The 16,160-nt window shown below is 39.5% G+C and overlaps 1 long non-coding RNA gene across 1 annotated transcript; it reads left to right on the top strand.

The window, feature by feature from the left end:
• Window positions 1-5,526: 5,526 nt before the first annotated feature.
• LOC116784899 lies at window positions 5,527-15,452 on the top strand. Its single transcript, XR_004356289.1, has 3 exons — window positions 5,527-5,937; window positions 6,367-6,494; window positions 15,326-15,452. It is a non-coding gene; the product is annotated as an uncharacterized LOC116784899 (long non-coding RNA).
• Window positions 15,453-16,160: the final 708 nt, after the last annotated feature.

Below are 16,160 nucleotides of genomic sequence, written 5' to 3'. Positions count from 1 at the left end.
TTTCTCAAGAGCATGCCATCTGTAATGGTGTGGGATGATCATGGGAGAGTTCCTCAAGAGTTGAGTTGCTATTAGAGGTTTCTATCTTTTGCATTTGAGTGCAAAATGAAGCCCAACATGTGTCTGGATTTGTGTAGTCATGTTTGCATGATGCAAGAGAGAACAAGTATGGGGATCATGTCTTAGCTCAGTGCCAAGGGTTCTGAAAGAGGTGACAGCAGTAAGTGCAGATCCTGCTCCCTCTGTTGCTTCACACTTTACCAGTGACTAGTGCATGGGCTGACCTTGGACATGACATATCTGTGCTCAGCACTGCCTTAAAGAGTGAGGCAGTGATCATGTGTGACAGGAACACATGGCTAAGAGCAGAAGGCTGCCCCTGGGCAGAGATACTCTATCGCTTGGAGCATATCCCTCCAGCATCAGGCACGACCAGCTTGACAGCAGTGTTAGCACAGCAAATTACCATGGTGGTCAGTGAGGTGCTGGTGGAGAGACTCATCCTGAGTCTCAGTCTCGAAATGATTTCTTGTGTTGCAAGATCTTTTGGAACTCTTTGTGTCAGCAATTGTATTTTAATAAGAAAACCGTCCCTTGAACTATGTATCCTTTCTCTTTCCAGCCATGTAGCTCATGCCTCTCTCTTTGGATTAACATAGCTTTCTTTGATAGTGGTAACAATTGCTTACAAGGAAAACAAATATTAGGAAGACAAGAGACATATGTGATCTATGCTCACATATTTGTGCGCCTACAGATATGGCCCAATATTCAGGATTTTAGTCCTCTGATTTAATGAGCATAACTTTTAAGAGCACCGTTAATACTGTGATATATGCAAGCAACAGGAGTACAGTTTCAGCTGATCACATTTGTCATGCTATGTAATGAAATTTCTTCTTCTTCTAAAGACATTATTATCTGCATCAGCATTAAGCATGTGTAACATTATTACTTGTTATGTTTGTTGTCCAGGGGCCCCAGCCAAGACTGGGACTCCCGCTGTGGTAAGTGCTGTATAAACATGCACAATCTAAGGAAAGATGTGACCTGAAAAGAGACACAAAGGAGAAAACAAAATAAATTTGTTTTGATATAAGACACATCTCCACTGTTTAACTGTTGTAAAAATTGGTAGATGGCCTATTTGTGCCTCAAGTTGTCATTAATTATCTGACTTCTTTTTGTAAGCAAAACAGCAAAAATGGATTCTGAGTAATGATTTAGATTAAAAAAGGAGATACGTGTGTATATTCATTAGGGAATTCAATCTTGAATTTGCTTCTGGGCAGGAAGGTCAGAGTCTTCTAGGGCATCTGGGAGCATGATCTGCTGGTAGAACAGGAAAGCAAAGGAGAACCATGACAAAACTTAAGTCAGGCATCCAGTGGAGATACTGGTTTGATTTGCTGAAACACTGGGACTCAGGGGAAGATTTAAGGGATAAATTCCAGTGTGTATTTAGAATCATAGAATGGTTTAGATTGGAAGGGACTCTTAAAGATCACCTAGTCCAGCCCCTCTGCAACACGGAGAGACACCTTCAACTGATGAGGTTGTTCAGATCTCTGTCCAATCTGACCTTGAATGTTTCCAGGGATGGAGCATCTATCACCTCAATTGGGAAGATGCGTTGGAAAAATTACTTTCAAATATTATATTTTCACTTAGTTGAAGAGGTATTGCACAACACATACAGATTGCTCCCAAAGGAGTGAATAAGAAAGAAGGGCTCACAAGTCCGCTGTCACTGTGTTACTCAGTGCGTATCTGGTGAAAGTGAAGACCCAGTGATGCAGCATCAGTGAGAGTGATAGAGAGTGTTGTATTGAATTTTTTAGCAGTGTCAGATAATATGGAGAACACTGAGTTTTCTGTTTTCATAAAATAGAATCGTAGAATCAACGGGGTTGGAAAAGACCTCTGAGATCATCAAGTCCAACCCTTGATCCACTACCATCATGGTTACTAGACCATGGCACTAAGTGCCACATCCAATCTCATCTTAAAAACCTCCAGGGATGGAGAATCCACCACTTCCCTGGGCAGCCCATTCCAATGTCTAATTACCCTCTCTATAAAGAATTTCTTCCTGATATCTAATCTAAACCTCCCCTGGCAGAGCTAAAGACCATGCCCTCTTGTCTTACTGATAGCTGCCTGGGAGAAGAGACCAACCCCCGTCTGGTTACAACCTCCTTTCGGGGACATATAGAGAGTGATGAGGTCTCCCCTGAGCCTCTTCTTCTCCAGGCTAAATAAGCCCAGCTCCCTCAGCCTCTCCTCATAGGACTTGTGCTTGAGTCCCTTCACCAACCTTGTTGCTCTTCTCTGGACCTGCTCCAGCACCTCAATATCCTTCCTGAACTGAGGGGCCCAGAATTGGACACAGCACTCGAGGTGTGGCCTCACCAGTGCTGAGTACCAGGGAAGTACACACTGTTCCTGATCCAGGCCAGGATGCCATTGGCCTTCTTGGCCACCTGGGCACACTGCTGGCTCATGTTCAGCTTCCTGTCAATCCAAACTCCCAGGTCCCTCTCTGCCTGGCTTCTCTCCAGCCACTCTGTGCCCAGCCTGTGGCGCTGCATGGGGTTGTTGTGGCCAAAGTGCAGGACCCGGCACTTGGCCCTGTTGAACCTCATCCCGTTGGAATCAGCCCAACTCTCCAACCTATCCAGGTCCCTCTGCAGAGCCCTCCTGCTTTCCAGCTGATTGACACTCACTCCCAGTTTAGTGTCATCTGCAAATTTGCTGATGATGGACTCAATCCCATCATCTAAATTGTCGATAAAGATATTAAACAGAACTGGGTCCAACACTGATCCCTGGGGGACACCACTAGTGACCGGTTGCCAACTGGTGCAGCACCATTCACCACCAATCTCTGGGCTTGGCCCTGCAGCCCGTTCCTAACCCAGCACAGGGTGCCCCTGTCCAAGCCGTGGGCTGACAGCTTCTTCAGGAGTATGCTGTGGGAGATGGTGTCAAAGGCTTTGCTGCAGTCCAGGTAGACCACATCCACAGCCTTCCCCTCATCCATCAGACAGGTCACCTGATCATAAAAGGAGATCAGGTTGGTCAGACAGGACCTACCCCTCCTAAAGCTGTGCTGGCTGGGTCTGATCCCTTGTCCATCCTGTAGGTGCTGTGTGATTGCACTTAGGATGATCTGCTCCATAAAGGATGATCTGCTCCATATTTTTGTCTGCTCATAGATGATGATGATACATCCAAGGGGAAGTGTGCACTAGGTAGGGAGATAAAAAGTGACAAAACCCAGTTATGATAAGAAACACAGCCATTGCAATGCTTGAGACCTCATATTGTATTGAAAGGAAAAATTAAAATTACAAGGGAGCTCAACTGCAGATAAGGTCACCAGGTTATTGATACTCTTAAAGATTAATTTTCATTTTTTTCTAGTAGTCTAAGCACAAGGAAGATAATTAAGTTTCAGATGTTATTTTGTTACTTGATTTCAAAACTTTTAAGTGCTTTATGTAGTTAGATTTTGGATATGAAAGTGCTTGCAGACCCATATCAGCTGAAAGAAGGGACTAAAATTTTTAGTGCACAATCTGGACAACTTTTGCAAGAGTTCTTGTCACTATAATGACTGTATTATCACAAAAAGACAGTGGTTGTTTTGTCAGGGTGACTTGATTTTCAATGCTAACATACCCTGCAAATTAATTTCACTGTTTTCTGATAGCAACAGACTAGTAAATTTTTTATTTTTTTCCATTTTTCCTTCTGGTTACAAATACATCTCATAGGGTCTGCCAAACTTTAAATGATCATGGTGTTAATAAGTGATTTCTTATTAATGGATGGGTTTTCTTTTCCATTTGTCTATTAATTTCATTTAATGAATTTGTTTTTGTGACTCATTTGTTCATTTGTCTCAGAGACAGGAGCATTAATAAGGAGAGAAAACAAAATCAGGTCGTTGAGACAGAAATCTGTGGAGTGTCTTTCAGGAAATGTTGAAGAGAGGCTGAGATAACAGCACATCAAAACTCATCAGTTTCTGTTAGTTGTTTCAACTAAAGAAATGACTGAAATACAGAATTTCTAACAGAAGATACTTTCTGTTCATTTTAACATTTAATAAGGACCGTGAATCTGAGATATGAAAAGAAGAATTCTGCTGTAAAGTCTACAATATTGCTGAAAAAAAAGAGCAGAGATAAAGATATCCACCAGTAATACAAGAGTTCTGCTATGCCTAAAGTACTAATTCTTCCTTTATCTGATCTGTGGTAGCTAGCAGAGTTAATAATTGGTGTTCTATAAAGAAAGTAACCTTTTCTGGAAAAAAATAGGAGTGGTGTTTTCTGTTATTTTAGATGAAGAAGCAAAGAACACTTTTCTGACAGTGACTGTGTGTGAAGAGTCAACAGTATGTTAGAAATGCTAATAAGGAAAAATGTACAAGTGTACTCTATTGGTATCAGTTCATCCTGATATCACTCAGTTACCTTTAGGGCTTTAATGTATGGCAATGGAGTTGAAAATACAACTTTTTTTTTTTTTGTATTTTGAAACTATTATTTGAAGCACTACCTGAAATTTTCTAATGAAAATTAGATTCTTAAGGAACTGCCTTCAGTTTTTACAATGCTGAGATTTAACTCCTCTTCAGCCTTGGAGGTTAGTATATAGGACTCATTTGGACTTTCGAAGACCTTTGACACAGTGTCTTATAAAGTTGTAAAAAAGCTACTCACTGAAGTGCCATTGTGGATCGCAAATTAAAGACAAATGACAATGTAATTTTCAATATGCCAAATTGTGATCAACTGTTCATCCTGGATGTCTCTGAGGATAAATCAGAAGCGGCCAAAAATAAAACATGGTTTTGTGAAAAGAGTAGTACAGAGAATACAAGTGATGCATTATCTTTCATTGCTGGTCATACTGTGTTTGGCTCTGGTGGCTCTGGTAGCCTCATTTTTATAAATAGGAATTTTAGAAGGTAAGGAGGTGCTAAGAGGTAGGAGATAAGCTTTATGAGAGAAGACTGCTTTTTATTCTTGTGGCTTAGACCTCTAAAACAAGTGAGAGATATTTTCTTCTTTTACTTTAGAAAGGAAACAAACAATACGGTAGAAAAACTGTTCTAGAAGCATACCCAGTAATTGATGTTACAGGGAGGATAAATTTGTAGCTCAAATGAAAATCCAGTGTAAGTCATCACTCAATGAAATGTACAAAATCCTTGTCTTCATAAATATGTCTCTGATAACAGTGTTGTGAAGCTTTACTCTTTTATTTCCTCCACAAGGAAGGGGCTCTTTCCAAATCTGATATTGCTGAAATATATTTCAAGGCAGGGTGAACTTTGAGACCTTGTTTTCAGAAGAGTCATGTAATCTGCTTTTAGCTGTAGGTTTTGTCCATCTGAGTGTCCATAGAGGGCATTTTGTTTCTCTGAAGAAACTGGTATTGGCCACAGCTGGAGGTGAGATCAATGTTTCTCAGACTCAGCTGCGCTGTTTTTGAGCTCAACAGGGCTGTGGATTAGGGAGCTTATGGTACCTCATGAGTCAATAGTCAGCAAGGTATCAATTGTGCCTGGCTTGGCATTGTCTCAGCTTCTCAGAGGACCAACTGCAGTGATTGGTTGTACATGTACTGAACAGCCAGCAATTGCAAAATGTATGTATGCCAAGTCCCGGTGGACATGGACAGCAGGGCTGACCTGGTCTTACAGGAGGATCAAAATGTGGGGAGTTGGGCAGAGAACTGAAGAAAAAGATTCATGGTGAGGAGGGACGGTCAGAGAAAAAGGGGTGGACAGAATTAAATCCAGAGGGATAAGTTTTAGAGAAAGGAGAAAGAGAGCCACAGAACTGCTAGAATTAGCAGTCCTAAGGAAAGCAGCATATGAAGGTGGGAGGACAGACAAGCAGAGCATCAGGCACTTCCATGGTAAGCAATTCACTTTCAGTAAATCCACTGTTTGCTTAAACACTCTCTAACTTCTAGGACTTGCTGGCTGAGTGCTTTGAACATATTTGTATAAAGTGTGGAGCTGAAACATGGTCCAAATTGTTCAGATATACTTTAAAAATGTTTAAAGCACTCACTCAGTTTGATCAGAATAGACTCACCAATAATTTGTGGCTCATGCTTAGCTCAGTAACAATCAGTAGTTCAAGGTCTAAATTTAAGATGAATTGTTCCTGAAACTAGTTCATGAACTGTTGTACTGTATTTTGTCTGTTACGCAAGAAGCCCCAAGTTCCACCTTTTCTGAACAGAGCCCTCAATGTCACAAGCCTATTTTCAAAATTACATAGAAATGTCCTTTCTGCTTACCTGCATGGTGTGGCTTTCAGATACCTGTTTATCTTCTAGGTGTGAGTGAATCAAGTGAATAGCTGAATTGGTACGTGCTGGCGCTGAGAAGTACGTCTCACACAACTTATGGTGCTCAAAACCCTCAGATTGCTGCATCTCAATCTCCTTCTGAGCCATCAAAGAAGGTAAACAGTAGCAGTGTTTAATACATATGGAGGTCACAGAAGACAATTAGATTGTAATGTAGACTTGTATTGACAACTCAGTCATAGCTCTGAAGGAGGGCTTCTTCCTGTTTAATCTGGTGCCTACGAGCACTTAACAATGTATTTCTGATGTTGGTTGGTAGATATATCTGCAGAGGAAGACCTGTAGTTAAGGAGAGGGACAGACTTCCCCAAGAGCTGATGTGATGACTGGTGAATAGCTGCTCAGTGTCTTCTTTTCATTTCTTCAGCACAATGTTGAATCTTCCTGTACAAGACTGTAGAACGAGAACCTTCCAGGCCATCATCGCAAATTAAAAGTTTACTTGTGTAAAAATACAGGAGATTATTAGAATTGACAGAGACCATGGAAATATTTTTACATTGGCATTAAACTTTGTATAATCCCTAATTCTCTGAGCAAGGGCTTCATCTCTTTGGTTTGACTTTTTTTTATAGGGAAAAAAAACCTGAAAGAAATAAATTTTACTGGTATAAAGCCCATAAAAATGCAGGCAGGTGTATTGACTCCTGCAGTTGGAATGGAGTGATAGCACAAGCTGGTATACCCATGTGTGGAGAAAAAAGGAGGGATATAAACTGGCTGCCTCATTAAGCACAGCAAGTCCCTTGTGGTGTCCACAGCTCACCAGCACTTAATTCACTGCCATAGTAGTGCCAGGTCGATTTTATAGCTAGCATGGATTATTTGTGTTACAGAATCATAGCTCTGATTTTAGAATAAGGCCTCTAGTTTACCAAGAAAACTTCTAAGTCATGCAATTGCTTTTGGAAATTATTCTGTTTGCATTGATGCCGTGATTCTGTATGATCAGCCTCATTTCAGAGTGTTGGTTTTTGTGGCTTGATGACCTGCATCCACTCTATTCAAATGTTTTCCTCATAAATTCTATGCTGTATGTTGATAATTTTCGTGAACTAAAATATGCCCCTTTCATTGTTTTCCTCACAAAAATAAAGAATAGCTTTGTATTATATTACGTTATAATAAAGGATGTGAAGAATTTTGAGAGTCTTCTGTATTTCTGCATCGTGAAAAGGTCTTGAGAACATTTTGTCAACAGATTGATAAAGCACAGTCTGTTTCTGGTTGTGTGTCCCCATGGATGGATGTTGGCATCACCAGAAGTTTATTCGTGAGAAACTTCATTTGTTTTCACCTGAGTGAGTTTTCATTTACGAATTTGTACATGAGGAACGTTTTCTGTTGACTGTTGCCTGGTATGCCCTGCATTGTTATTTCTCCCAGGGCATAAATGATGTGAGATGCAAGCCACCAACCACAATTTTAAATGACAAATAAGTAACAGTAAATAGTTTTCTGACTGACCAGTAGGTTGGAATCTGTATTTGAATTTGTCAAAGAACTCACAGATAGATCTACAATAATCACAACCACTTGGAAATGGTTTGTGAGCAAAACCAGGACTTCTTCATCAGATATCGTGTTCATGATGCATAAATCAATCCACTCTAGTATTCTGAGGCAACTTATACTGGTTGTTATAGCATATAAGAAGTTCTCACTGGTTTGAATTACTTTTTGCTTGCTCAAATCTCTATGACAGATGATTGTCTATGTAGCTGTAGCTATACTCAATAGTTGACAACAACAACATAATAGAGGGAGAAGCTCAAATAGAAATAATAAGCTAAATCTGAGCAAAAGTTAACCAACAATAAATATCTGCAAGTAATTCCCAAGGGTAATTTCTGAAAGTTACAGAATGCTCCAAGTGAAGTACCTTGCATAGCTTGAATTAAACAGGACAAATAGTTAATGAGAAGCAAAACTGTAATAGCAGAAAAATAGACAAGATAGCCCATTCTCATCTTTAGTCGAGGCAGTCGTAAGTATATATTGCTGGTGTAAACATCATGTGCATTTTCTGATTTTGAATTACCTTTTATGTTTAGGCATTGCTTTCTTCTTTAGGTAACTTAATTAAAATAAAAGGTTAGATATATTATATAATGCAAGGAGGCAAAACAAAGTATCTATGTGCTAGAATTGTTCAAAGGAGTTATCTGCTATTATGCTATCAGATAGGAATAGTTTGTCAGGTTTTGATCTGGTAAAAGTAGGTGATAGCTTGCACATTGTATCACTGATTGTTTGCTGTCATAGCACATTTGTGAAATGCTGTTCTTTGAGCCAATTATTTGAGTTACTATAGGAAAGAGTGAAATAATTTTAGAGGACATTAGATATTGTAATAAGAAAGAACTCTTCTGAATACTTTTATGGGTCACTACAAGAATTATCCTTGCAAAAGGCAATGTGACTCCTTTTGAAAAGAAAGTGTTTCTTCAAAGGTTAAAACTGTATTGACAGCTTCTATGATTCAATAAGTTTTTTTTCAAGATAAGGCCTACATAATTTCAGATATTGCATGATTTTCCCTGAATAAATGAATGTCAGAAAATGGAAAAGGCTCATTTTCTAAGCCTGGGTGGCAATTTTCTTATTATACTGTCATATGGATAAAGTACTTGCCATTCTGAATTGTGCTGGCTCAGAAAAAAAATTGGGCCAAGATTAATGCAATCAAGGAAAATAATGTTTGTTTCCCTGGACATTTTATTGACATTCCTAAATGGCCTGTCAGATCTCTTTGCTAAGATCATTAGATTTCTGATATGGTTTGATCCCTCATTTGAAGAGCCCAGACTTCAAGGCTGCCCTTCTGCTGGCTGCACCTTCTGAAGGGCATCAGGGCCTACTCTCAGTAGCACCATTTCAGAAGATGAATAGTACTGGATACATTAAAACATCTTAGAGAAGCCAGCAAACTGTATTTGTAACTTCAGGAATTGTAGTAGATGTAGGTGCTCAGGCTGGAGCTCTGACCAGGGATAGTTTGAAGATGTGTGAGAGGTTAGTCTGTCTTGGCAGCTGGATGCTGAATGCAGACATGACCCCACTGTGTTGCCCAGATGCGGAGAAGAATAGGAACTGTATTCAGAAAGGATCAGTGTCTATTGGGTGACTTAAAAACAGTAAAACCAAGAGGAATTAATTGTCTAATTAAAAAGTGAATTGCCTTAATGTCTGTTGGCTCTACAGGCACTTGAGGCAGGCCAGTGTCTGCCTAGCTTCAGAAACAAATAGCTGAGATTAAATCAGCCTAAACTGTTTGCCTGGATTTCATTGTATTTCTTCACTCTGCCATTGAAAGTTACTGTGAACCACATGCATCTCTATACCCTGAGTCTAGTTTGAATGCATGTGGACTAAACCTGAGAACATAATATCCATTGTAGATGGAGGGCAGGGGCATTGGGATGTAGGGTAGGGGGAGTGAGTATGAGTGCAGCATCAAAGTGACTTTTGTTGGTGCTGTCAAAAATGTCAGGACAGGAGTAAGGATAATAACATCAGAGCATCAACTTGTTAGAGGTTGAAGTGTATCAGGCTATTGATGTCAAATAAGTTGACATGCAGTTGCATGTGCAACTTTTCTATGTACATGCAAATGCTTGTGGTAGTAGCTACACATACATGCATATGATTTTATTTTTTCAGGAACATCTAATGTCTGTGTGCACATACGAGGTAAAACCATTTGTCTACAGAGGCTTGCATGATGCATCCAGGATAAGCCCGTGAGGCATATGGACAGAAAAGCAAGTGCTGGGTATGAATTCTTGCTCACATTGTCAAGAAAGCCTTTGAGGTCAAGACAGGGCTGGGCATAGGACTAAACTGTACACTGAAACTAGAGAGCATGCGTAACAGTATAATGAGAAATAATAACTCTTAAAATGAAATTTGCCATTGACTTGTTATTTTACACACTTATAGCATATATTTGTAAAGGTAACCTACACTCATCTTACTGTAGCTCCCCTGTTGGAGCCATGGCATAATGTGGTAGGAACCTTTTAGTGTGCTGTACCAAAGCAGATTGTAATCCAGTACAGCTGGGCATCTTCAAATGGAAAAGCAGATGTCCTAGTTTAACAGTATGGCTAACAGAAATGGTGGCATGAGATAAAAAAGGGAATACAGTAATTTCTAGTTTCCTATTAAACCTGAATATAATGCCAAAGCTGGTGCTTAGCAGCACAGAAAGAATTGTTTTAACAGGCTATTTTCTCACCTTTCTTGTAAGATGCAGGAAATCATGCATCCTTTGTGTTTGCACTGGCCAAAGGGCTTCGGTGATAGTCCTATAAAGATAAAAGATACATTTCTTATTAAAAAGGCTTTTTCTTTTTTTTAACAGTTTTGCAAAACAAATATTTTTTCAAATTTTCTATGAAAGTTTAAAAGTATCTTTCCCTGTACTTTTATTATTTGCACTTTTTTGGAACATCTGAACTTTTTAATGTCTACTGCAATTTCCTCAGAATTTGGCTGGCCTTCCAGAAACAGATGTAATTCAGCAGCTTCTTTATTATCAAAACTGAAGATTTAATTCTGAAAATGAAGTATGCAACTTCATTGCTCTGATAGAAATATTTTGGGTTTTTTTTCAGTAACTCAGAGGGATAAAAAAAGTTAAAACTCTTCTAAGTGTTGCTGAAAAGATGTCTAGGGGAAGCAGGAGGAAGGGTGGGGATTTCTACTAGGTTTCAATTTTATGTGAAGCCTGGGTGTGTGCATTAAAAAGCTACTGCTTTAGAAAGATGAAAAAGCTCATTGTTTTCCATCTTTCTGTCACATTATTAAGATTCTGTCAGCCACAAGAAGTGTGTAGTCATACGTACATGCAGGACACATGCATGACAATTCTGTATGGGGAGTAAGAGCATTCATGGCAGATATAAATGTCTGCTTTATGACAAGTAAGTTGGAAGCTCAAGATGGCCAGGTCATAAGATATTTATTTACAGAAGGTGGCAGAACTATGGGCAAACCAAACTTTCAACTTGTTTGAAATAGCAAGGCTATGTGTACATAAGGCTCCCCAGTGGAATGGTGACCCCCTGTAATGTGAGACAGAGCCTAAGTTTAGTAAATAGAGGCTTGGAGTAAGACTCAATATTTAGTTAATCACGAGGTACAGCCCATGTGAGTTTTGGTACTGTCAGACCTTATCACGTTTGATGTGCTTTAGGAAGGTAAGAGCAGCTGTACTTGATCAGAGCAGAGATCCACCCAGCGTGGTATCCTGACTCCAAAACTGGCCTGAAGAAGAAGTTTATGAGAACAGAGAAAAATTATTTTCCCTAGTATTCTCCCCATTTTCTAGAGCTCTGCAGTTCAGGATTTTCTTGAACCACGGATTATATCTTTGTGTATATCAGCTTCACTACATTTTCAGGGATTTTTTCTAATTATTATCACTATGGTTTGTGAATTAAAAAGATAATTATCCATTATTTCTGAATATTTGAGGTATGTTTCATTTCCCTCAAAGCAAAATTTAAAGTTTATAGCCTCACAATTCGTAAGTTTTGGCTGAAATTGTTAAACCAGTTTAACCTAAATAAGATAGGCAAATAATTTAGCTAGACTGCACTGCTGAGTTTTGTTGTTGATGTTTGTTTTTTAATTTAATTTTTTTTTAATTGAGGCCAGAAATACCTTGTGGAAAGCTGTTTCTTCTGTGCACAAAGAACAAGAAAAAGCATCAGTGTGCTGATTTATCCAGGTTCCCATGGTGCCTCTGCAGCAGTCTGTAGTGTCACCTGTTGCTGTTTCTTCATGGTGACTAGAGACAGTAGTACTTATTGGAAAGGGAAAACGATAGAGAAAGTAATGTGTGGTTTAAAAAGGAACAAGGTAATGGTTAGAGTGGAAAATCTTGTCTTTCATCAAGTGCATAGGACTGGTTTCTATCTAACTTCTCTGAAGAGTGAGAGCTTTCCAGTATAGTTCAAAATGAATGAAGTGGTTTGGTGGAGCAAATGCACACAAAACTAAGCTGTTGGCCAAGAAAAACAGTGAGAAAATGTGAAAAAATAAAAATAATGGAAGCTCTGCAGAGTAGCTTTTTCCTTGTCACATGATAATTACCTTTTAAGAAATGTGTATGTTTTTCCGTTCCCCATTCTTAGTGGGAGAAATAGGGAAGGATGAGGACAGACTCAGGCACAGCTGCTGCTTTTCCTGAAGGCAGTCCGGTGCTGCTCCTGCTGATAGCAACTTGCAGTGTCACCTTCACGGCCTTTACCTTTTTCTCTTGCTTTCCCTTTCCCTTCAGACAGCAATCCCCCACCCTTCCTAAGGGCTTAGGCATGTCACCTGAATTTGTAACCCTTTCCTGAGCCAAGAATGCAACGATGTCTTGGAGGCTGGCAAGAGGTGGTGCTTCCCAAAGCAGTGGTTAAACTGGCAGGTGGGGAGCTTATGGATCTGTCTTAATCTCTTTGCAGATGCCATGCTCTGCTTCCTGCCCCATCCCTTCCTAGGCATCACTTTTGTCACTGTGCACTGTCATCAGTATCTGAAAATGTTTTATTTGATGCAATCCTTGAATTATGGAAGAAAATTTAAATGCATAAGAATTTTTTTAAGTGTTGAAGTGTTAATATGGTGAATGTCACTGAAGAGTTTCAGATAAGAATTTGATGTTCAATCAAAAATCCCTTAATAATCTGGATTACTCAATACTGGATAATTTCTCAGGTTCCTTTTCTGGATTCAAGGCCCAGACATGTCTTAACTTCATATTAGATGAGGTGTTTGTCTAGAAAGTTTCCTCTCCACATTCCACTCTTTTCTTATCTTCTTTTCCTTCTTGCCTCCTCTCACTTGTTTTTTTCAGACACAAAACTCAGATTGTGTGATGGGAGCTCTTGCTCTCTCCAGGTAGTTGTCAGTTGTAGTGACCAGCGAAACAGAGCTGCTGGATGCACTGGACATCAAAAGAAGTGTCTGGATGCATTAAAAAACAACTTCCTAAAAAACCCACCAAGGTTAATGAGTTTTCCTCTTACAATTGCAAAGTCATTTTGCTCTCCTCTTCCCTCTCCTTCCAACTCGTGTCATTTTAATCAAGTTTCTGTAAAATACTATTCTAAGTTGTTATATGCTGTGAGACTGATTATTTCTTACATGTAGAACGTGAGAAAGGAGAAGGGAAGTTGATTTTTGCAATTTCTGCAGGACAATATATTCACTTTGTCTTAGCTCTCTGCTTGGTGACCTTATGTGTCGAGGATTATCATTTGATAAGCAAAGTAGGTACAATATTACCAATATTATTTGAAAGAGGTAAGTGATTGGAAGCTAAACCACAGCCATCTCCTAACCAGACAGGAGGGCAAGCCCTGTTTTGTACTAGTCTGGGTATAAATTTTGTTACTACTTACAATTTTTGGATAGCAGAATGTCTTGCTGAGTACATTGATTAAAGCTGTCTTACTACCTCAGTCAGCCTCTAAATATCCTCAAACATCCTAGGAATCATACTTATACACTGCCTCTGCTTGTTGATGTGCTATTATAAAACTTTAGCTGTCATTTTGGTATTTTAATGTTAGCCACTACACAGCTCACAAATATTTAAAGAAAATCCTTAATGTCAAACCTTCCTTCCACATAATAAAGGTAATTTAATATTTCTCATTATATATTTGTTTTTTCACTGCTTTAGCTCTCTGTAAATCCTTATCCTGATTTAAAAATCACCCTATCATGCATTTGTAACAAATTTCTATTGATCTCCCTTTTGAGTAATTTCTTTCACAATGGCAAGGGTAATAATCATATTTATTTTGGCACACACAGCCTCCCTGCTGTGTAAACACACAGAGAGCTGGTTTTAGGAAGATCCTGTTTTTCCTGTGTAGGGAGGGTGAAAAATGTCAGGTCCTAACCGGTTGAAACACCATTAAGAGTGAAGTAATTGGCAGGGACAGAAGTTCTCCCTGCGGGGTGTAAGCATGCAGCTCTGACACAAAACATAGCACCTCCTTCTTCCCTCCTGAGAACAGCAGGACCCATCAGCAGTTTGCCTCCTAAGTTTTCTTGCACCAGTTCAGAGAAATGCTGTGAAAAGCCATGACCCATGGTCTGACAGCACACACAGAGCCTTCAGACTCCCTAATGAGCAGATAACCTGATTGAAGGTTCCTCTTCAGAGCATCAGAATTTGGTGTGGGGCTGCCCAGCGACCCCAAGTAGCAGCCACTTTGGTCCCCTTGAATAATAATTAAAAGGGTTCAGGCCACAAGTGAGAGGTTGAGGAGATTAAGTTGCTAATGCAGCAAAACCCACGAGCTTTCACTTTGTGCAGTAGGGAAATGTATGTGCTGATGGCAAGACAATCCAGGTTTTAAAAACTGGGCAAGGAGCCAAAACAGTCCTATCTTTAAATTCAATCTCTGGCATTTTCTCTGTAGTTACATGCAGCCTGTTTTGCCTGTTCTATGTTACTCAACCTCCATGGAGCATGGGGATAGTAAATGGTCGGTATTGTTGAGATGAGAAAAGTCAAGTAATAGTAGCTTAATTCCTTCTCTATCTATCTGAAATTATTTTCTTATGCTTCTACCTAAATGCTTTTTCATGCATACAATCTATACAACAGAAATTTACAATCCATTAAAGAAAATTTACAGTCTCTTAAAGAACAAAGGGAAACATGGTGTAAATTTTCCATGCTGTTGTAGCAGCATATTTGTTTGCACAGATATACATCAGGAAAAAAATTTTTGTTTTTTATACAGTGTTATATAGTGTAATAAGAAGCAACTTGAGTCAACCACCTATAATTTAATTAAAATCTTATATTGCCAATTCATAATATCATATATGTTTCTATCCAAGTGGAATAATTTCTTCATAAATTTTCCTCATGACATGTCAATTTTTATCCTGTCTTATTATTTACCAGCCTACCTGCCTGACTTCTCTCAGCTGCGTTGGACAGGACACATCTCAAGGATGAAGGACTACCACCTCCCTAAGATCGTGCTTTATGGTGAACTTGCCACCGGCGACTGCAAGAGAGGAGCCCCGAAGAGAAGATACAAGGACTCCCTGAAACAACATCTCAGCCTTGGTCATGTTGATCAACATAACTGGTCTACTCTGGCCCCCAACCGGGAGGTCTGGGAGACACACCATCTATATTGCTGCTGCTTCCTTTGAGAATGCACACAGGATCACTCTTGAGGAGAAAAGACAACGCAGAAAGAATCATGTCCTGCTGATACTACCTAAGGAGTCTTTCTTCTGTGCCTTTTGCAACTGGATGTGTCTATCTTGTATTGGCCTTTTTAGCCACCAACGCGCTTGTAGCAAATGTGGGTACAGCCCTTCCCAAATCTTCGTTCGCGAAGCCCAGCCATGAACCTGTCTGACTTCCACCTTGGTTGCCAGTCACTACTATCTGATATCTCTATTGCATTTTTATTTCCCTTGTGAAGGGTATACTGGCACTTTTTGTTTTGTTCCCCTCAATATTGTCACCTCCCCTATGACTCTAAATAAACAGATTCTCCCGTTAAGCCTTCCAGCACCCTAACCAACTGTTGCTTTGCTGGTTTTGTTCCTACCACACATTTAATTGTGAACAGCCTTATTTCCTTCTCTGCTATGACCAAGTCAAATCCTGCTGAAATGCCCAGTGCAGCAATAAGAATGGAGATATTAATTGTAAGCACTAGGGCAATAAAATGATTTTAAAATTTTAGATAACATTGGATTTCAAACCTCTGCAGAATGGC

The sequence above is a fragment of the Chiroxiphia lanceolata genome, chromosome 3 (assembly GCF_009829145.1).
Source record: "Chiroxiphia lanceolata isolate bChiLan1 chromosome 3, bChiLan1.pri, whole genome shotgun sequence".
Taxonomy (NCBI): Eukaryota; Metazoa; Chordata; class Aves; order Passeriformes; family Pipridae; genus Chiroxiphia; species Chiroxiphia lanceolata.
Note: the sequence above shows the minus strand (reverse complement) of the source record. Positions and strands in the feature narration are given on the sequence as shown.